Source organism: Sciurus vulgaris, assembly GCF_902686455.1.
Source record: "Sciurus vulgaris genome assembly, chromosome: 8".
NCBI classification, from domain to species: domain Eukaryota; kingdom Metazoa; phylum Chordata; class Mammalia; order Rodentia; family Sciuridae; genus Sciurus; species Sciurus vulgaris.
Genome location: NC_136468.1, coordinates 70,532,613 through 70,555,902, shown reverse-complemented (window position 1 = coordinate 70,555,902; position 23,290 = coordinate 70,532,613). Strand labels below are relative to the sequence as shown.

The 23,290-nt window shown below is 39.0% G+C and overlaps 1 protein-coding gene across 27 annotated transcripts in view; it reads left to right on the top strand.

Moving 5' to 3' along the window:
* The first annotated feature begins 367 nt into the window (after positions 1-367).
* NRCAM (neuronal cell adhesion molecule) overlaps positions 368-23,290 on the top strand; it is a 277,700-nt gene continuing 254,777 nt past the window's right edge. For 5 of the 27 annotated variants that reach the window (XM_079149972.1, XM_079149970.1, XM_079149969.1 and 2 more), the window contains exon 1: positions 2,628-2,984. The gene's annotated coding sequence lies outside the window, so the exon portion shown is untranslated. Of the gene's footprint in view, positions 2,558-2,625; positions 2,985-23,290 lie in introns of those variants that run through there. The other 22 variants (XM_079149968.1, XM_079149992.1, XM_079149991.1 and 19 more) reach the window with 7 other exon arrangements.

The window sequence follows — 23,290 nt, the reverse complement described above, 5'->3', positions numbered from 1 at the left end:
CTCAGCAAATCAAATAGACTATATTAGAAAATCCTTTTGCCCACTCAGGCATCCTTCTAATCCTTTTTCAGATCATTCTTCTGTCCCCTCCTCCCGTGAGCCTTTCATTTCTGTTCCTCATGCAGCAGCTGTTTGGTTCTCCTTGTTGCTCATCCTCTCAGGAGACTAATCCTTGGCAATGTAGGACTGCAATGTAGTTGAAACAATAAATTGGATATTAAAACTGCATAATAGTTTTATATTATTACAATTATTATACAGTATCAAAATTATTTACTTTTATTTCATGCTGTCAATGAAATTTCCTCTTCTGGCTTTATAAAAAAATTCAAATGTTTATTTATTCAACAAGCAGCGTATCAAGCAATGGATGTTCAAACTTGAATTTGTTAAGCATTTATTATGTCCTAGATACTGTCCTATGCTTTAAATTGATCCTCACAATAGCACTGTTATTATTATTATTCTACCTGTAGAGATGAGGAAAGCTGTGTCTAGAAAAGCTGTCACTTGCTGGAGATTCATTCATACACTCTATTCTTTCAATGGCCCATGAATATGTCTGCTTTCTAAGTGGCCTTCAAGGTTTCAGGATGGATCTGGACCTCACCAGGACCTCATTCTATTTGTGCCATCCTGGCTTCATGCACCAGGGCTGAGGCCTAAAGAGAAAGGAGAATTCCAAGTAAAAGTTAAAGGAGTTGCTTAAGAAGGGTCTTTACAAAATTGTAACACAGGGAAATAAGTGAAGTTGCTTCAGTTCACAGGGGACAAATTGCTACACAGAATCAGAGCAAGAACCAAACAGATGAAGGTGTAATTTCCCTACCTCCAGGTTTGCCTTGTAGGATTCAAGAAAAAGAACATGGTCTGGAAATCACTGAGGTGATTGAACAGTCTAGAGTGTTCAATGTGGCTAAGGTGAAAGGACAGCCTTGGGGCACCAGTGTAGGACATAAGAAGGACAAACCTGCAGAAAAACCCAGGACTCTGCAATTACTGTAAGTGGGAGGGAATCCAGAGACCTGGAGTCCTTTAAGCAGGTGGGCATGATGAAGCAGTGCAAAATGAGTTACTATGCTATTTGTGGATTCATTTGTATTGGTGGGAAGTCAGGTCACACAAAAATACATAGAACAAGAGAAATTTTTTGGAGTCACACGAACAGATGATTAGAATGTGACAAACAGTATTACAATAAAACAGGGACTTAGGAAAGAATTCTTAAAGGAGGTAACAGCTGAGTTGAGGCCCTGGAAGATGAACAGATGAAAGAGGTGGAAGGATGTTGTAGGAAGAAGGACTCTCATGTATGGAGGCTTAGGTTATGAACATTTGCTTTTATAAAGGATGAAGAGGTAAGTTTGGGGCAGCCAGTAAAGTATGCCAGGAGATCTGGACTTTGTACCATAAGCAACAGAGAACCAGTTCAGATGTTTAAGTAGGGGTAAGATGGAATTTTTGGAAAGACATTTTAGGGGACATTTGAATGATTAATTAATAGATGTGAGGTTTCCTGGTGAATGGTGGAGGAGTAAGAGGTAGGGTTATCAGAGGAGACTGAGGAAGTCACTTGGGCAAAGTCCAGTAACCAGAAATCATAGTTCTGTTTCAGGAACTGAACAAGGTTCAAGTGTGCCTGGCATCCGGAGAAAGAAAAGAAAGCTGCTCATTTGCATGTGGAATGCTGTGAATTAAAGTGGTAAATTCAAACTAAAGTTAAGAGCAAGGCAGAGTTGTCAGGGCCTTGAAGGATGACTCTGTCCTTTTTCGTTCCCTATGTCACCTTTGCATCTGTCTTAGAGGATGGAAATGGGGGTGGTGAATGGTTCCAAAAATGTTTTCTTGAATTAAAATATCAAACTAAGAAGTAAGATTCCAGCAGAGCCAAGTGAGAGTTGGAGTCTGCAGTCGGTAGTCAAGTCCCCTGATATCCTGTAGACCAGTAATTTAGTTTTCAGAATAGAGATTACAGAGGACAGTAGTATCAAGCTAAGAACCTTGGACATCATGCTGGCTGCTGCAGAGGGTGGGTTATGGAACCTGAACTGTGCACCCTGCAGTGTTTCCTCAAATATTACACATCTAGAAAATCTCTTCATTTTACATTGCAATAAATAAACTCCACAATACTCCCAAATCTGAAAATAAGCAAATTTCAACTAATAGTGTTCGCCGGGCCCAGGAACCCTACTCCTACTGAGAATAGGCAGTATTTGCTTGAGGACAAATGCACTCTTTCTGAAGGATATTTGAAGGGACTGTTATAAAAACAAAATAAACAAACAAAAACAACACCCATCCCATCTCAACTATCCCTTCAAAAGAAGAAGGGGAAAAAAGAAGGAAATGTGGAGGGGAAACCACAAACCTCCCACAGAAACCTAGACCTATGAGAGTGGCATTTAAAAACCACCCATTTTCTGGAACATCTTTTGTAGCCAAATCCGTCACCCGAGTCTCCGGAACACTCCCGCCCTCGGTCCCTCCCACCCCAACCACCACCATCGCACACACTCGCAGGATGACAGAGGTTGCTGGTGGCGCGGCCGCTCAGGTGAGGGGGCCACCCAGTCCCCTGAGGCGCAGGCGGCTGGAGCCCATTCGCTGCTGCAGCAGCAGAAGGACGGGAGGGGGTTGGCCAGGAGGGGAAGGGGCGGGGGACGCCGGGGAGAGTGCGGGGGTGGAGGGACGCGAGGACGCGAAAGAGAGCCGGGAGAGGCAAGAGCACGACGCTGTGAAGGGGGAGCAGAGGGCGGGAGCGGCGGGGGCGCGCGCCGGCTCCGGGCCAGCCTCGCTTCGCCAGGGTCGGCGGCGGACGCGCGCCGCATTGCGAGCCTCAGACGCGCGGGCGCGGGGGACAGCGCCGGGGTGGCCTGGCTGGAGCAGCTGGAGGCGACAGCTTCATCAAACACCAACGACATCTGTGCTTCGGGGTCCTGGGCGGTTGTGCCCGGACTGAGCGGTGGGCGCGGCGCGAGAACGTGAGTAGCTCCCTGTGCGCTGGCGGTTGACACTCGGTCCTGCTCCAGGACCCGGGTTTGAGCGGAGGAGGGCGCGGGAGGCTGCTGCGTTGTCACTGGGACTCCAGCCCGGGTTCAGCCGAGAGCTCTCCTGTCCGGCAGCGTCTGCTGCTAGGGGTGAATGGGGTCGCCAACTCCCTTCTCCCTCACAGGCCCTCGACACAGTCGCGGGTACTTAACCGGCGAAGAGACGGGCACACGGGTAAGGACGCAGCCTGCTGGCGCGGGAGGGCATCCATCACCTCCTGCAGGCTGTGGCCAACTTCTGTATCCGCGCCGGTTCCCCACGCTTTGAGGGAAGCCCTCCCTGGAGGTCTCCTTGTGGGCAGTTGGTCATGGAGAGGCTGCTGGGGCCGGCACAGCTGCTTCCTGGGCACCGACTATGAGGGCGCAGGTTTTCACACCACAGTGCCGGTGGGATGAAGAGCGCCGGGCCGGGCCGGGCTGGGCCGGGCGCGCACGGGAGTGTGCGCGTTCCGGTCCCCACGGACACATCTGGGCGTGGGCTTTGTTCAGATGTGCTCACACCTGCGCGGATCGCTGAGTTCATGAGGCCATGCCGATTTCCCTCCACTATCACTGCCCTGGAGAGGACTCAAGGAATCGATGGGTGGGGTGAGGACCGGAGAGACACTGAGCACAGCGGGTTGGGGGCACTTGCGGAGGGCTTTGTTGGCCTACAGGTGTGGTCTCGGGGAGTCCTAGCACCCCACCCAGCTTCTGAGGACTGGGACTTGTCCAAACTGGCACCTGGGCTTGGGACTGACTGGAAAGGTCCTCTTCCCTACCCTGGTTCTCAGTGGTGGGATCTGGCGACAGCTTCGCTCGGGGATGCTGTGTTGATGAACCAGAAGTGATTGCCGGCGCTGGAGCATCCATCTAGCTGCGAGCGCCATCTGCGCCAGGCGCCGCCCCCGGGCCCCTCCAAGCCGCGCGGGTGGGCGCCACAGCATCCTCCGGTGGTTTGTCGGCTCAGCCACTTGAGGCCGGCATCTGCCAGAGCGCTGGGGAGGGACCAGGATACCGCCGTAGGTTGAGCCAGGGAGCCGTCATCTCTCTCTGAGAGGTGTTCAACCAGTAGGAAGCGCCGCTGGAGACTTTCCGAGCCGGGTGGGCCGGCTAGCAGTCAATTTCCCTTCTCTCTCGCTGGCTCTTTCTCCTATGCCCTCACGCTGACCGGCGCCCCCTGCACAGCGACGGGCACCGAGTGAGGTCGCCAAGCGGTGGCGTCTTTTACCTACCCTGTTTCTGTCCTGTCCTTTTCGTGCCAGTAGCTCCAGTCCTGAGCTGCAACCAGGCGTGGAGATGTCCTGAGAGGGAAGCGTTCTTTTCATTTCGCTGTCCCATATGGTTAATGCTCAAAAGTGCGGATCCGAGGGGCCCTTCCTCGCCAGAGGCTCCTGCAGGACGAGAGCGAGCTGAGTATAATGGGGCAAGAGGCCATGATTCTGCACCAGGAGCTCCCTCCTGGGGTTGTCCTGAGAAGGAACAGAGTAGCCACTAAATACAAACCAACGGACCTGGGCTGGTACTAAAATATTGTGATAATAGCTCGTGAGTGACTGAGACCTTCCAGAAGTGCTGCAATGGATTTAGACAAGTGAATACTTCCAACTTCACTGTTACGATGGTCAACATTTTTTTTTTTTTTTTTTAGAGGTTCAGGTGTGCTGGGCGCTCTGCATGTTACACATATTATCTCATTTAATTACCCACAACAACCCCATTTAAAAATTAGGAGATAGAGACTTGGATAGGTCAAGTAACTTTCCCAAGTCCACACACTTAGAAAGAAGACTATTGGGGTTAACTTTTTGCCCCAATGCTTTACCATCCAAGACTGAAAATGTGGCCTTTTGGAGGCTTATCATTAAATTAGGTGAAGCCTGAAATCCAGGACTAAGAAAAGTACATTACAAGCCCATTTGATTCTAGTCTCTCCATCATAGTAGGCCATATTATAATTCAGAGGACCATGTTGTGGAATAACCTTTTATTTCTTTTATTGCCCTTAAGTACTTTACATGTTCTTTTATTCCTGTTCGCTTTTAAATATGTGGGCATTAACCTACAATCCAATTCAGTCTCTAAAGTGCTCTTAAATCAGAGTCCCCTACAATTAGAAATATTCCTGGTACATCACAGTTTCTAAGAAACTTTAAAAAAAAAATCGTTCTATGTGTCAAGTGTTTCTTTTTGAGGGCCCCATCATGAATGTCCTTTGTATACTGTTTTGGCTACAGAAGAGTTGGTCTTCAAATTGGATGTTGAACTTGAATAGGACTGTAGCATAGAAACCTAGAAAAGCATTTTATACCCTAAATATATGATAATGTGTGGCGCATTTACAAAGATGTTCCATGTTAACTAGTAGAAAAGAAGAATGTGAATGAAAGTGAAATCAGCTATTCTGGGCATAGTTTTTAGAATTATTGTAATTAACCAATCAATTGGAAAAATGGATTCATTTTGTATTCATAATCTTTCTTAAACTCATGTTCATCTTTCAACCTTCTTTCTACTTTATTACAGGAAAGTTGCTAAACATTTCACATATTCCTGGGATTATAGGGTTATAATAAAACTCATGCAGAATTATACCTAAACCTTGGAGTTTCAAAAGGAGTGCAGTGAGGCTGAGAGAGGTGGCCCAGCCTTGTAATGCAGGGTAGTGATGTGGCCTTTGGATTGAATGCCTTATATAACTTTAGTGTTACTGCAGCAGTGACAGTAAATGAAAAGCAAGTCATCTTTGGAAATGCTACCTCCTGTGGCTGGAATGAGTCCTTCAGAATTGTATGTGAAAGGAAGTTGAGGCTGTAAAAAAGTTTCTTAAGAATCACTTCAAATAATGCTTTTGTGTATAGTATAGTTTTCCTTGTGTGATTGCTTGAATGCAATCTGTGATATTATGTTGTGTATATGCAAAGGAACTATTTAACAGAATCCACAGGAAACTTTTCTCTAGAGAGAGTCATTCATTCATAAATATATTCTGAGTATGGCCTCCTGTTCCAGGCACTGGAGAGACCATGATGAAAAAAAACTGAATTTCTGTTATTGGCAGTGGTTAATTCTAGTTTTATTATCTATGGTCAAATATTCCTCCCCCAACACAGATTTTTTTCTTTCAAGTCACAAATGTACAGCTTGGTGAACTTGTACAAACAGAATACATTGATGTAATCAGCACTCAAATCATGAAACAGAATGTATCTGAGAAAGCCGCCCTGTGGCCACCACCAGCCATGGTAACCTTCAAGGGTAACCTTTGAGACTCGCAGGCTGATTCTGACCATCTATTAGAAAGATTCTGACCATCTATTAGAAAGGTCCTGATTTGCAGCCTAGATCAGCAGCCTGTGGAGTCTCATCCCCATTTCCAAACAACAGTTTCCATCTGAGAAGCATAGCAGCCGGGAGCAATGAATTCATCTTCTCTGGAAATCTTTTCATGTTTAGATTCAACTTCTAAGATGATTGATGAGGAGGAAGTGATTTGAAAATGATTGGAAATTACTAAATACATTTAGGTGCTCTTTTGATTTATTTCATGCCTTCCCACTTAAAGGAGCCCTGAACCTTCCTCACAGGTAAAAACAGAAGAGAGACCTGGATTGCTAAGGGCAAGAGTCCAGTGGCTTATTTTATTTAACCATTTGCTCAGGTAGATGAAAGCGCCTTCGGTCTAAAACTGCATCAGAGGCTAGGGCTGGGGATGTAGATCAGTGATAACGAGCTTGCCTAGCATATATGAGACCTCGAGTTTGATTCCTAGCCCTGTAAAACAAGGAAAAGAAAAGAGCATCAGATCAGAGGCAAAACTTCCCACTCTTCTCAGCTTTACTGAGGTATAATTAACAAATAAAAAGTGCATATGTTTGTATATAATTTGATGTTTTGACATAGGTATATATTGTGAAATGATTATCATAATCAAACTAGCTAGCTATCCATCACCTCACATCCATCACCTCACATGTTACCTTTTTTTGGTACATTTAAGAACATTTAAGATCTACCATCTTAGCAAATTTCAAGAATGCAAGATAGTATTAACCATAGTTACCCTGCTATACAGTCGATCTGCCAAATTTATCTCTCCTTCTTGAAATTTTGTACCCTTTGACCAATATCTCCCCACCATCACCCCACTCCCATCTCCAACCCTCGAAAACTCACCATCCCACTCTCCGCTTCTATGAGTTTGACTAAAGTTTCCAAGGATGAAAAAAATGTACCAAAATCAACTGGTGATTGTTGATTTTCCTTCTCAAAGTGGGAAGGGGAAGACTGCATGAGAGAGGAAAATATGAAAATGACCCTGCCTTTCGCTTTAGCAGCTATAAATCATTTATTATGTTATCTTTTAAAAAGGGGCAGATGGTGCACTTATATAAAATAAGATTGTCCACTGATATAAAATATTTTTGCTGAGTTAGTTTTTTATGGTAAAACATATAAAGTTTACTCATATAAGCATTTAAAGTATCTTGTTCAGTGGCATCAAGTGCGTTCACATTGTGTGCAACTGTCACCACTATCCATCTTCCCAAATTGAAACTCTGTACTCATTAAATGACTCCTATCCCCCTACTGGCAACCATATTCTACTTTCTATCTCCGAATCTAACTACCCCAAGTCCTCATATGAGTGGAATCATATACTATTTGTCTTTTTTTGACTGGCATAGTTCACTTAGCATATATCTCCAGGTTTATCCATGTGCCAGAATTTTCTTCCCTTGTGTTTTAGTGAGGTGTTTTTTTTTTTTTTTTTTTTTTTTTTTTTTTTTTTTTTTTTTAACTACTGTGACCAAAAGACCTGACAGGAACAATTTTAGAGAAAAGTTTATTTGGGGGCACACAGTTTCAGAGGTCTCAGTCCATAGACAGTTGACACCATTCCTCAAGACGTGAGGTGGGGCTGAACATCATGGAGGAAGAGTGTGGTGGAGGAAAGCAGCTGAAGACTTGGCACAAGGAAGCAGAAAGAGAGAGCTCCCTTTACCACAGACAAAATATAAATCTCAGGGACATGCCCCCATCAAACCACCTCCCCCAGTCACACCTTGCCTGCCTTCATTTACCTCCCAGTTAATCCATATCATGGGATCAATGAACTAATTAGGTTGAAACTCTAATAACCCAATCATTTCTTCTCTAAACTTTCTTACATTGTCACACATGTGAGCTTTTGGAGAACACCCATGATCTAAACCATAGCACCTTATTTACATATTCCATTATACGTATATGCCACATTTTGTTCATCCTTTATCTGTTGATGGATACCTAGTTTACTTCCACATTTTGGCTATTTCTATGATTTTTCCATGATACAGATATCTGCTTGAGTCACAGATTTCAGTTGTTTGGGTACATACCCAGAAAAGAGATGCTGGATCATATGGCAATTCTATCTTAACTTATTTTGAGCAACTACCTTACTGTTTTCTGTAGTGACTATCATTTTATATTTCCACCAGCTGTGTACAACAGTTCCAGTTTCTCCATATCTTCACTTATTACTTATTACTTTCTGGTTTCTTGATAGTAGTTACTCAAATGGGTAGGAAGTACTGTCCCTGTTACTTTTTAAAGCTATGAATTAATATACCACATAAATGACAACTCATTTGAAAGATTTTCTGACTTTTTGACTTAACTGTTATTAAGAAGGAGATGCATAGGTTCCAACATGTGTTGATTAACCACATGTCTTACATGAATATTGTGGGGAATGTGTGTCATGATCCAGAATTAGTCAGCACTGGTGACATACATTCTTTTTTATTTTTATTATTATTATTATTTTTTTTTTTTTGTACCGGAGATTGAACCCAGGAGCACTTAACCACTGAGCCACATCCCCAGCCCTTTTTGTATTTTATTTAGAAACATGGTATCCTTAAGTTGCTTAGGGCCTTGCTAAGTTGCTGAGTCAGGCTTTGAACTCATGATCCTCCTGCTCAGCCTTCTGAGACTCTGGGAGTACAGGCATGCACCACCAGGCCCTACTGGTGACATCCATTCTTGTTGTTTTTTTTTAAAAATGTTGAATTAGAGAATATACATGTCTGCAATAAACTTGTGCCAAATGAGTTTGCTATGAGAATAGATTAAATTAGTATGCTTTTGTTTTATTGCCTCAAAATTACTTTATTTTAATTCAGAGTGAGAGCAAATTTACCTCAAGTGTAACCATAGACAGGAATGTCTTTATGCTGCAAGTTTAGGGATGTGCTAGAATTATAAATTGCAGTTCTGCATTGGGCATTTCTCCCCATCACTGAATCTTCAAAGATGACAGCATAAACCCTCACCACCCAATTATAATTGCTTAGCTGAACTAATAAAAAAGATGTGGTGTCAACTTAATTGACCTATTTTACTGGCCTACAAGATCGGAATTTCAAATTAGAAAAAAAAATTTTAACAGTCTGATGCAGGATTTCATTCAGTGATTAAAAAACTACTGAATATAAGGAACACCACTAGTAAGGGAACAAAATTATAACTACTAATGCTCCTCTATGGAACATCCTGTCCAAATGACTTATTCAATTTAAAAACCAGAATGAAAAATCTTATCTTCTGTTATGTGTTCCTTGATTTTCTTCTATGTTGCTCTGCAATAAAGTATTATTTTGTTCACATGGGAATAAAAATGACAGGATTAGACAAAAATGATTCTTTAAAAATTTTTATTATTAAATGATAGGAAGGACTGGAAATAGCTTTTTTAATATTATATATATTTATATATCTATTTATAAGTATGTAGTTTATGATGTGCATGGTGTGTTGGCTCCAAATCCATTATAACTAGAAAAATTTATTCCCAGGGCTATATGAGGGAATCCTGTAGGAGGTCTTCCCCTGAGTAATATGCAATGAATTTGATTTATCTTTCTCAAGTGGGCTGAGAGCATTCAAAAAATTCAGTATATGTATTCAGCATGTAGTGATCTTTTCTCCAAATTTCAACTTTAAAGCTAATTCCATGCCTCTTTTAGATGCCCTTGGCATTTGAATGCTATGATTTACAGCATGCATTTTTTTTTTTTTTTTTTTTTTTTACAGCATGCATTTTTGACGAACATTACAAATTCATGTTAAATGCCATGAACAGCTTCTCTCTCAAGGGCAAGGGTAAGGGAGAGGAAAAGTACTAATCTTCCACTAATTATGCCTTAAGGTAAGAGTGAACTGTGAAAGAGTTTCACCCTGGAGCTTTTTGGTTCTTTGAGGGAGGAAGGCTTGTGAGCTAGTATGCTTCTGCCTTCCAAAGCCTGGTGCCTTTTCAGTCCCTCACCTCAATAGAGAGCTGAAAGGACAAAAGTGAACAAAGGAGGCCTGTTTTGCCTGCCCCACTTGCTGGGCTGTTGTCTTGGCCCTTTTCAGTGAAGGAGGGAGGGGGAGCTGGGTCAAAGTTGAAGAACACTGAAAAGGAATTCAAGCTTCGTGTCGAAATTTGAATTATAGCTTCAGTTTGAGTGCCGTGTAGATTAGTTTGAATTGAAATTTCTGAATCTGTGCAAGCTTAAGTGACAGATGGTGCTGGAACAGCATACGTAGTGCTGGATGGTGTACCCGAAATGTTGAGTGCCCAAGTGAGGCACTCGGTAAACATCTAGTTAACTGACAAAAGTTTGAAAACTGTAGGAAGTGCAGTTTGATGCTGTATGCTGCATTAAGACATGGGATTGTGTGAATTAGGGGAGGCCCCTGTGTCTGGCATACTCTCAGATGCACTTGTCCCCCCTAATTGCATTGCAAATATTCTTCTGACTGTTCTGCAGCTTTCCCCTCTACTATGGGGTTGAATAAACATAGAAATGTCCAACCAGCTTCCTTTGTAAAGTTGCATTAGAGTATTTTGCTGTTGTCTGCAGTGTTTTGATATACAAGATGAGGCTGTTTTACATGTTGACTCTCCAGTGTTTTTTCCCTACATGAGCATATTTATGATGAGTGATTTTTGACTTTCTGTTCCAGTGGGGGTCCATCACTCTCATATTTGCTATTGAAGTTTCTAATATGACAGTTCTGTATTCAGTTTGGTAGGCAGCATCTTATTTAGAACATTTCAGTAAGAGAAATTAGTTGTAGTTAACTAGAATATTAAAACAGCTATTAGGAAGTAGAGGTTATTAGAATGTAAGTGTAAACAAAAAACAGGTTGGGGTAATTTGAAACTCTTCCTGTTCTGTAAAACTACTGTTGGAAATTGAAAAACTGTAGCATTTGAAAACTGAAAAATTGCCCAATTTTACTTTGGCATCTTCAACCATTTAAATAATTTGATGACAGTCTTTTGTTCTGATGGTTGTAGCATGATGGATAAAATTCACCATATACTTTTCATATATATGTATACTTAATACATTCAAATATATATGCGGTTTATATGTATACTTAATATGTCTACTTTTAGGAAAATAACATTGACATAATTTATGAGAATAAAACAGTAAAGTGAAAATTCAGAGATAATTAACACTGTAATATAAACAAAAATCAGTTTACTTCAGAATTGATTATATTTACTTGCTATATGTATTTTACTTAATGTGTGATATATACTTTGTATATATCATGAATTTTAATTTTAATATATATGCATTTTAATAAATTAATTATATATATTATATATATTTATAGCAACATTTATTATGTTGCAAAAATTATAGTGAAAGATAAGATATATTAAGGCTTGATTGCTGTCCTAGAGCCGAGAGGATTCATTAAACAGGGGACAGTGAAATAGTTTATGGTCAGATTCATTTTCTGGGACTGGGAACAGAAGTTTAGAGATAGGGAGTATGAAGGGTTTGATGGAGGGAAGACTCAGGTGGGTAATGAGATCTTTGACATCCTGGAGAAGTGTCCTACAGCAGGAGTGAGAGAAATTTTAAATAATGAGAAGAGTGAAGAACAGAGCACTATAAGAGTAACAACTTAAAATCTGAAAGAGAAGAGGAGGGGAATAAAAAATTTATGGCATTTCCTGGCTAATAGACAACAGTATTCATTTCACAGAATTCAATTCTAAATATTTTAGAGCTTTTCTTTTTTTTTAATTGAACTTTAGATCATTGAAGAAACTCAACATCATGGATAAAAATAACTCATAAAATACCCTGTGAAATGAAATATGAGAATACATTTACATTTAAAAGAAATGTATTTGTAAGAATTTCCTCAGAAGTCAAAGCTAAAATTTACATTACATAGTTAAAAATTCTTACACACAGATCAGCTCTTCTTTCCAGCTGTTTTGTTCTTTTATATATAGGTGGTTCCAGCTTAAGAAAGTAATGTGAAAATGTGAACATGGCAAGCCCATTTTGGGTGATTATTCGTGTCAAACAGATTCTTTAGTGTGCTCAAGGATTATATGATGAGTGAGCTTTTAAAATGTATCAAGGTTCAAGTTAGGAACAACGTTTGAGGAATATCTATCTAAGTAGACAGTTTATTCAGCATACTGAAAGAGCATAGTGCAACAGAATCCAAGCGAAGCCAGCAAATAAAGCTATATTAAAATCAGCTAAGAGGTAGGTGGTAAATGAAGAAGCACCTCAATTGCATGAAAATGTTGAATAGTTGCTCTGGAAAATATTGAGGGGCCAAGTCCCACATGATAAGAGGAAAGAGATAACTAAGTTTGGGGGCATTTTGGGGCCCTGCTCATGATAGAATTTTGTCAGCATTCTCCTGGTCTCTGACTGTGGAAAACGATTCTTTGCTCTGTTCTCTTAGAAAGCTGAACTACCTTTCTCATTGTGCAGGGTGCATATGTAAGCGCCCCATATTTGATGAATGAGTTAGTACAAGGATCAATGACTGAGTACATGAATATCGAAAACTGTAAAAATGTCAAGTGGATCTTTTTTGTTGTTGTTGTTCTTGTTTTATTCTTCTTCTTTTTTTTTTTTCTCTCAAGTGGATCTTTTGTTGGGGAAAATGGGGAGATTTTGTCCTCAGCTCTGGCTTGAAGACGTAGATGAAGTCTAGATCATGGGAAATCAAACATTCAAACATTCATCATTTCATGCTTGGACTTTGTAGATTGCATTTTGCTACTTGGTTCTATATTAGGCACTTGAGTAGGCAAGTGAAATCATTCAATCCAGAAGTATATCATTTTCTAAATTGCCATCATGGAGTCCTAAATGATATCTTTGTGACCCCAAAGAGTTCCACTATAATTTTCCGCCTTTGCTCATGGCAGATGATTCCGGATTTGTACAAGGCTTTGCCTTTCCAATGTCTGGCTGGAGCTGGTGCTTGTCATTTCCCTCTGGAGGTGTCTGGGTGGCTGCACACTGATGAGTTAAGCACTTCCTGAGATTGTTTTCTGCCATCTGAATTTTGAAGAAATCAGAAGTGAGGCACACAGAACAGACATGATGAATGAGAAGGCTGGCGTAGGAAGTAGAGCAGACACACTCCTGCTGCAGCTTTAAAAACAAAACTTTCCCCCTGTTCAGTTGATCATTAAATACTACTTATCTATTGTTTTCTTTATATTCCAAATCGAGTCCAATTACTGCATGACCTTTCCCAACTAGTTAGTATGTTATAGGGGCTGGGTTCAAAGCAGTGTGGCCACTTTTGAGAGAAATCTAGAGTAAAAAGGTACATAAAATCTTTGATTAGTTAAATTTTGAGAAGTAGAGGTCTACTCTCTGTTGATTAGAAAACTTTATTATGCCACATGACCCTCCCTGCCCCAGTATTGGGGGTTGAACCCAGGACTTGGGGCATGCTAGGCAAATGCTCTACCATTGAGCTACATCTCTAGCTCTACTATATGGCTTTGGAAAAGTCTGGAGAAATACTAAGCACTTCCCTTTCTTTGCTAGATGATGGAGACAAAACACAAAGTTTCTCATCACCTAGCTGTATATCACAAAGACATGTAACCATAATAAGCAATGGTCAGAACAAAAGTGCTGAGAGAAAGATAACATAAATCTATATTGTTAGCAGGTAGAATGCACCTGTCATTTTTCTCACCATGGCATCTGGCAGATTTGCTTCAGGGGTATGTAGGTACCATATATCCTTAGCAATATCTGCAGCTACTTGATTCTGAATAAATGAAGTGGCCCTGTGCCACGCTCTGAGAGATTAATACACTTACTGATGCTGTGTGATGAAACTCTTTTCAAAACACAAACTGTATTCTTTTTTTTTTTGACATCAGGAAGCAGGGCTTTATTCTGCAACACGGAGGAAACATGCTTTGTCCACCTGCCCCAGACATAAATTGTTACGACTCAGGTATGGACCAGCCCTTAGAGGACTCCATGCAGGGTTCTAAAGAAAAAACAGAGCCCCAAAATTCTGAGCTTTTACCAGTACAAACTATATTCTTAACCTCCAAAAAATGATCATATATATGTGAAAGTCAAACTCAGTCAATATTACAGAATATGGGTGTAAAATTCAACAAATACTCTTCTTCCCAGTTGCATTCAATATCTGTGATAGACTTTTGGAAGCTACTTGTATCTTATTGCAAGCCATAATCCCATTCATGTTTTTCAAGAGGACAGTAATTTTTTGTGTTAGCTGTGACTAATTAGCAACCTCACAAACCAATAAAGTATGAAACAATTTTCATACATTAAATTTATCAGCTTACCAACTGCATATGCTTAGAAATTTGATATAAAAAGAAATATATGCAAGAGGGCAGGTTTGTTCCTATCGTTGTTTGTGGTACTTTGCATGTATTCTGTTCCTTAGCACCTCAAAGAAGAGATAGGAACTTAAAAAGTGTCATCATTCTACTAGTGGGTAGAACAGAACTTCAGAAATGCATATATGTGGGCTGGGGATATAGCTCAGTTGGTAGAGTGCTTGCCTTGCAAGCACAAAGTCCTGGGTTCAATCCCCAGCACCGCAAAAAAAAAAAAAAAAAAAAGCATATATGTGGTGGGTTGACTTGTCCCCTCAAATTTCATTTTTTGAAGTCCTGGCCCCCAGTACCTCAGAATATGGTGTTTATAGTTAAAATAAGGTATTCAGGGTGGGCCTGAATAATAATAATACTAGCGTATTATTATTATTATTAGCGTAAATAAATAATACTAGCATCCTTATTTAAAAATGGAATATGAAGATAGGCATAGTGGAAGAAAGCCATGTAAAAATGAAAGTAGAGATCTGCAAGCCAAGGGAAGCCAAAGATTGCCAGCAACCTCCAGGAGCTAGGAGGAAGACATGGCACAAATCCTCTCTCATGGCCCTCAGGAGGTACCAGTCCTGCTGACACCTTGGTCTTGAGCTTCTAGTTTCCAGAACTGTGAAACAAATTCATATTGCTTAAGCCCCTCAGTTTGAGGTACTTGGTTACAGCAAATTAATACAGGATGCAATAAGTTCATTGGTTTCAAACCTGTTCCTTATAAAGAAGAGTGAAAATATAACTTTTCCACATCTTTATGTCCCTTTATTTGTGTCTATGTCTACATTTTTATTTATATACTTCATGTACCAAAGGAATAAATACCATATAAATCAGGTATTTAGAAAGTCTCCATACCATGAATTAAGATACAGAAATGCTGGGATTTGTGGAGAGAGGATTATTTTTATTAAATAGAAAAAGTTGGTAATATATAGTGGATTCCTCTTTTTGGTTGTAATCAAGTTGACTCCCTCTGGGCTGCCCCTATCAAGTGTAGATTGTCATTACCTGAGAACCCAAGGGACCTTACTCTTTTGAAGTCTCTGCAGATGCCCTTGTTGCTCCTTGATAATCAGAAGGTTCCTTTTGCCATGAAAAATGACATGGTTGTTATTTACTCATGCAGAGGAAGGCAAAGCCTTGGGTGAGCTCACAGTTTCAGTCACAATGCTACTTCAGTGGGGAAGGTAAAGTATGTCATTGTGGAGATTTTGCCGCTAACAATGATCGGGCATTAACACCGGCTATCTGAGGAAGCAGGATTGCCAAGAGCTTTGTATCAACTTGAGTATTAGTTGGAATACAATGTAAACTCTAGAACCATTTCATCTGGTCCTTGATGAAGTCACCCAGTTGATGTGAATTCCTGCTCTTCATTTCTACTGTCAGCAGCCTTGCCTCTCTTAGATGGTAAGCTACTCCAGTGCAATGACCTTGCCTATTAAGATTGTGTGCAGGGCATTTACTGAGCAGCTACATTCAAAAAAGACCCTAACTGTTTTCAATAATACCAATAAAATGATCAGCAGGAAGATTCTTGGGAAGAATGCTGCAGACTTTAGAACTCTTGAGTTTGTGTGATTCATTGATTCCATTTCAACATAAGCAATTTGCCAGTTTGAATGTTCTTCCTGGCAATATTTTTTCCTTGATATGGATTTGAGTTTATTTATGACCCTGTTGGGAGGTACTAATGAGAATTCACCAGCATCCAGCAGGAAATAATTTGGAATCATGGCTGTTTTAATTTTGCATGTTCTTATAGCTTTCCTTTAACATGCAAGTGTGTGAGGTGCATTGATTGGTGAGATGCCTAAGACCCTAGCCAGGATCAGAAAGCACAGGCAATAGTTTGTATCTGAAAATCCCTGTCTTAGTGTAAACTCATTAGGTCTTCTAAATATTTGTTTTGAAAGACAACTTTGAGAGGATTATTTGAAAGGTTTATGGGAACCATTGTAGTGTTTGGCAATTGACCAGTGTTTATTTGCAAATGTACTAATATGGGGACAGCAATATCACTTCTATGATAAATTACCAGCTTTAGATGCATTATATTATTTGGAATTGTTAGTCTAGGTTTTGCTATTTTAAAATGACATCTTAAAATTTTGGGTACTAGGCCTTTCCTTATTTCTAAAACCAGACAAGTATAACACATCTTGGGAAGTCAGGTACAGCCTGGGGAAATGGAAACAGGCTCTGTTGTGTCTGCCTGCCCCTCTGCTAGTAGTTATCTAAGTGTAATTCCTGTCTGCGCACCACCCCCGTCACCCCCCCATCCTCAGTGTCCACTGCTCAGTGAGGAGTGAGACTAGTCATGCATGTGCATATGTCATACACCTGTGACTAACAGATCCTCCATCAAGGAATGGCAGAGTATCAGTTACTTGAAATGGATGACTTGTGGCAGCTGCTGTCCGTGGCCCACCAGGCTCTCTGCCCTGCATTGACAGCTGCACATCACATCCTGGATCACACCACTTCAGCCACCTCCAGGACCAGTACATCAAAAAAGGGGTTGAGCACACTGATCCTGAGGTGTTATTTCATGGACAGTCTGCTCCTGGAGTAAACAAAGAGGTCTCTCTGGGTTTGAGGAAATGAGATCACCATGATTTTTACAACTTATCACTATTGTTAAATAACAGCAATTCCAGACATTTACTAATTGCTTAACCATATGAAGAACCTTACATGAATTATCCCATTTAATCTTCTTGAAAACACTTTTATGTCATAAGCTGGCAACCTTTTTTGGTAAAAGATCAGATACTAGATATTTTAGACTTTGTAGGCCATGCAATCTCTCTAAAAGTATAAACAATATGTAAGTGAATGAGCAGAACTATGCTCCCATAAAATTTTCTTTACAGAGTTGCCAACCTATGCTCTGTGCTACTATATTCATTTTATCGATGAGGAAACTGAGGCTTAGAGGGTCTAAGTAACTGGTTAAAATAACATAGCCAATCCCAGCAGCTCAGGAGGCTGAGGCAGGAGGATTCTAAGTTCAAAGCCAGCTTCAGCAACTTAGCAAGGCCCTGTCTCAAAATAAAAAATAAAAATAAAAAAAGGCTGGGGATGTGGCTCAGAGGTTAAGCAACCCTAAGTTCAATTTCTGGTACCCACCCCCCAAATTAATTAATTAATTAATTAATTAAATTTAAAAACATAGCTGTTAAGTTGCAGAGCTGGACTGCTAAACCAAGGAATCTGACTATTATCCCTTAGTCTTAATTCCTATAAGCTACTATATCATACTACTGTGATAAATGACAAGGGCATTTTGTGAGTTACAGAGTATGATCCAACCTTATAAGCAAAATGTTGTGTAGGTAACAATGTCAATCAGTGTCCTGAAGATGCTCTTGAGGTGAATATAGATAACCTATAGCATAGTCTACTGATGTGTTTGCATCCTTGACTAATTAAATAAAGCTTTTAAGACTTTTAGTTCATCTGATATTATGGCCATTGTAGTCAATATGATTGCAGGAAACAAATGACCCTAATTTTAAAATATATATTATATGATATTATATTGTTAGCTTTAGAAGTTTGCTTATATGTCTGTGGTCCACGGGTTATGAAGTAAGATAATGTTTGCATATTCCAAAGGAAACTTTTTATTTTCACAAAAATACATTATGCCTAAGTTTCTACTAGATTTAACACTCCTGGCCACCCTACAACCCCCCCCCCCCCCCCCCCCCCCCCCCACACACAAAGAATTCCAGTCCTGCCCCCAACCAGGATGGACAGCTCCTTTTGTGATTTGTTTCCATGGTAATAGTTAAGTCTGGACTTGAAAATAACAACCTACAAGATAACCATCCAGTTGACATTGTTGGGCATTCCCTAGGGAATCTGTAGTGCTTCATGGTGTCAAGATAACACCTGAAGTAGAATTGAGGAGACTTGCTGCTTTACATTTTTGTTTTGTTTTGTTTTTTGCACAGCAAGCTCTTTAGAGAATGAAATTTCTCAGAGTGGACTGAAGTCAGGAAGTGTTTTAGTTTTAGACAGCAGTTTAGCAGATACAAAACACCATGAGCAAAACAAAACAAAACAAAATACCATGAGCAGCCAAATTTCAAAGATGTGCCCAGGGCACTATAAAGAGCTCCAGAGCTCAGGAGTTTCTGATCTTCGGGTGAATGAAATTTTAGGAAGTATGCAGCAGGTGAAATGGGGGCTTTGTGCTCAAATCATTGTTGCTCAAATTTTGTTTGAGGGAAGCTCATATTGGAAACACTCCCCAGTGGAGAAATCAGAGAATGAACACTCTTGTCTAAAGGTAACCCAACTCTTTGGAAAGTTGAAGTCTTTGAATGTAAGTGAGCCTCTATTCATACTGATGGAGGAATAAGACCGACTAGAGAAAACTCGGCTGCTGGTCTCACGTGAAATGGTTACTGTGAATTAATTGGTAACAAATTATAAAGGGTATGGTCAATGAATATTGAAAACTTTTTTCTGTTGAATCATTTCCTAGAGAAGAAAGTCATAGGTTTAGATCATTTATTTATTTAGTTATTAAAAGTAGCCCAATTTTTTAAAAATGGAATGGTAGTACTGTGGACAACAATTTGGCATATATTTTACTGCTTTATTTATTATGAAAGTCACTCATGGCAAGTATACAATTAGAGGTTTTTAATATTTGTAAATTTTGCACCAGTGGTAAGCAGAATTCTAAGATGGTCCCTAAGCTTTTCATCCTTAGTGTATGTGCCCTGTATAAAACTCTTCCCAGACTGTGGGCAGAATCTGTGAATACCATGGATGTCTCTCTAGGTTATGTTATGTGGCAAAGGTGAAGGGGTTTTGAAGGTGTCATTAAGATTCCAAGTCATATGATTATGAGTTAATGGGAAGGGAGATTATCCTGGCTGGGCCTGACTTAATCACATGTAAATGCTTAAAAAAGAACTGTCATTAGGGGCACTTTCCTACTGGCTTTGAAGAAGCTTGCAACTCCATTGGGAATTGCTTATGGAGACTCAAGGCCTTGGTCCTTCAACTGCAAAAAACCGTGTTCTTCCAGCAACCTAAGGAAACTTGGTGGAGAACCCTGAGTTCCAGGTGAGAAACCAGCCTGGTTTGTGGTCTTGTGGAATCCATATTAGTCATGTTTGTGCTTATAACCTGTGAGAAATTATGATGTAATGAACGTGTGTTGTTTTAATCCTATAAAGATGTTGCAGCTTATTATGCAATGATAGCAAACTAACACAGAACCATCACCACAACAGTTTTGAAAAATTTTATCATCCTCCCCAAATTTCCTTGAGACCATTTGCAATCAAACTCTGTTCTTATCCCAAGTTAATCATTGGTCTGTTATCTTTCTGTACAGATTTACCTTTTCTGTACATTGCATACTAATGGAATAATACAACATGGAATCTCTTGAGTCTACTTTCTTTTAGTAGCTTGTTTTTGAGGCTGCTTCATGTTGTAGCACATACCAGTGGTATTCCATTGTATGGAGACACAGTAAAATTATGTTTATATATTCATCAGTGGTTAAACATTTGCATTGTTTTCAGTTTGGGACTGCTCTGATTCTGAATCATGCTGCTCTGAACATAAGCATACAAGTCTCTGTGTGTGCTTTTTCATTTCTCTTGGGTAGATAATTAGTTGTGGGATTGGTGGACTGGATGGTGTACTTAGGTTTAACTGTTTAAGACACTGTCACACTGTTTTCTAGAGGGGCTGTGTCATTTTACTTTCCCACCAACTATGAATGAGAGTTCCAGTTTCTTGACATACTTGCCAAGCCTTGGTCTATTTTTATTATGGCCATTCTAGTGGGAGTGTAGTGATATTTCATTGGTTAATAATGTGGAGTATATTCTCATATGTTTATTAGCCATTGATAACTCTTCTTTGGTGAAATGTCTAAGTGTTTTACCAGTTTTTTCAATTGAGTTGTTTATTTTCTTATTGAGTTTGATTTTAAAACATACATAACCAAAACTGTCTTTATGCATATCTAGATACAAGTCCTTTATCAGATAAATAAGTCGTGAACATTTTTCTCCCATTTTGTGGACTTTTTACTTTTATCTTATTTTTTACTTTAAATATCTTTCTTTTCATTTTCTTGATGGTGTTTCTTGAGATAAAAGTTTTTAATTTTCATGAAGTCCAATGTAATTATTTTTTCTATTATTTCTTGTGCTTTTAGTGTTATATCTAAGAATCCGTTTCTTCACCCACAGTCATAAAAGTTTACTCCTGTATTTCTACTAAGAGATTTTTGTATATATTTTAGGGTGATCTTGTTAATTTTGTAAAAAATTCGCTAACATTTTGATAAATATTTCTTTAAATCAATAGATCAATTTGGGGGAAATTATATCCTATCAATACTTAATCTTTCAATCCACAAACATTGAATGTTTGTTTAATTTTTCTTAACAAAGTATTTCTCTGCAGTGTTTTGAATTTTCATTGTATAGATTTTGTACTTCTTTTGTTATTTTTTCCAAAATAGTTTATTTTTTGTGATGGTATTGGGGATGGAATTATTTCCTTCACATCATTTTTAATTGTATGTTAGTAATATATAGAAATAAAATGAACTGGTATATATTGATCTTATATCCTATACTGTTGTTAAACCCATTTACTATTGTAGTTTGAAATGGATTTCTTAGGATTTTCTACATCATGTCATCTGTGCATAAAGACAGTTTTGATTATTTCTTTCTGACTTGATGCCATTCATTCTTATATTCCTTAGTGTACCAGCTAGAAGGTCCCATATAGTGTTCAATAAAAGAAGTGAGAGTGTATAGCCTTACTTTTTCCCTGATCTTAGGGAGAAAGTTTTAACTTTTTCACATTAAATGTATAAACTATAGAGTTTTTATAGAAACCTTCTATTCCTAGCTTATTGAGAATTTTTATTGTGAATGGTGTTAGATTTTATTAACTGCATTTTCTGCAACTACTAAAATGATAATGTGGTGTTATCATTTACTAATATTGTACAGTACATTAATTGATTTGGGGATGTTAAAGAAAACTTGGGTTTCTGCAGTACACCCCATGTGATCCTGTTTTATAGTCCTTTTTATGCGTTATTGAAGTCAGATTGCTAATATTTTGTTAAGCATATTTGCTTCTGTGTTCCTGAGAGAGTGTTATGTCTTCTGTTCTTGTTATGTCTTGGACTGATTTTGGTACCAAAGTAATTCTGGCCTTATAAATTTGGTTGGGAAATATTCACTCCTCTATTTTCTGAAAAAAAAAAAAAAAAAAAAAAAAAACAAACTTACAAAGAACTGGTACTATTTAATCTGTACATGTTTGATAGATTTCACTAGTGAAGTCATCTGGGCCTGGGGTTTTTCTGTTGGGGAATGTTTTTAATTAACTCAATTTCTTTACTTGTCATACATCTATTCAGATTTTCCATCTCTTCTTGAGTTGGTTTCAGTAATTTTTGTCTTTCTAGGACTTTTTCCATTTTGTTTGTCTAATTTCTTGGTTACTATTCCTTTTTTTTAATTAACTTTTTAAATTTGTTCTAATTAGTTCTATATGACAGTAGAATGCGTTTGTGCATTTTGATAAATCGTGCATAAATGGAGAATAATTTCTTATTTCTCTGATTGTACATGTTGTAGGATTACATCGGTCATGCAGTCATATACGTACTTGAGGTAATAATGTCTCTTTCACTCTACTGTTCTTCCTATTCCCATATACTTTCCGCTCCCTTCACTCCCCTCTACATCTAAAGTAACTCTACTCTTAATTTCTATACTTTAACTAATGAGAGCTCTACTTTCATCTTTGGTTTTGTTAACTTGTTTCTTCTGTCCTATTTTCTAGGTTAGTCTAACTGGCTTACCAATTTCAGTGATATTTTTTAAAGGCCCATGTTTGCTTTCGTTTTTTCAGCTCTGAACTTCATTTTGCCGCTTCCTTTGGGTTTAGTGTACTCTTCTTGTTCTAGTTTCTTAAAGCGAAGCTTAGGTAATTAATCTGAGAACCTTATTTTTTTCTGAGGTAGGCATTTATTTTCTCTTTAGTACCTTAGTTGTATACCATAAATTTTGATATATTATGTTTCATTTTATTTTGTCCAAGATATTTCTCTTGTGATTTCTTTTTAATCTTCAAGATATTAAGAAATGTGTTGTCTGTTTTCTAAATAATTGGGTTTTACCAAATTTCTCTCTATTGTGTATCTCTAACATAATTCTATTGTGGTTGAAAAGTATACTCATGTGATTTCTGTTTAAAAAAAAGAATGTGTATCTGCTGTCTTTAAGTGATGTATTCTATAAGTGTCAGATCCAACTGGTTGATAATTTTCTTCAATTGTTCAGTATCCTTCCTAATTTTTTCTATGTAATTTTTCCATTAGTTATTGAGAGAGTATTGGAATGTCCAGCCTTTTTGTTGAATTGTCTATTACTCTTTTTAATTCTGTCAAGTTGTTTCTTATAACATGTGCGATTATGATATCTTTTTGATGCATTGAATGTCTTAGTTTGTCTCTATATTTCTTATCTTTGTATTTAGTTTTTTAAAA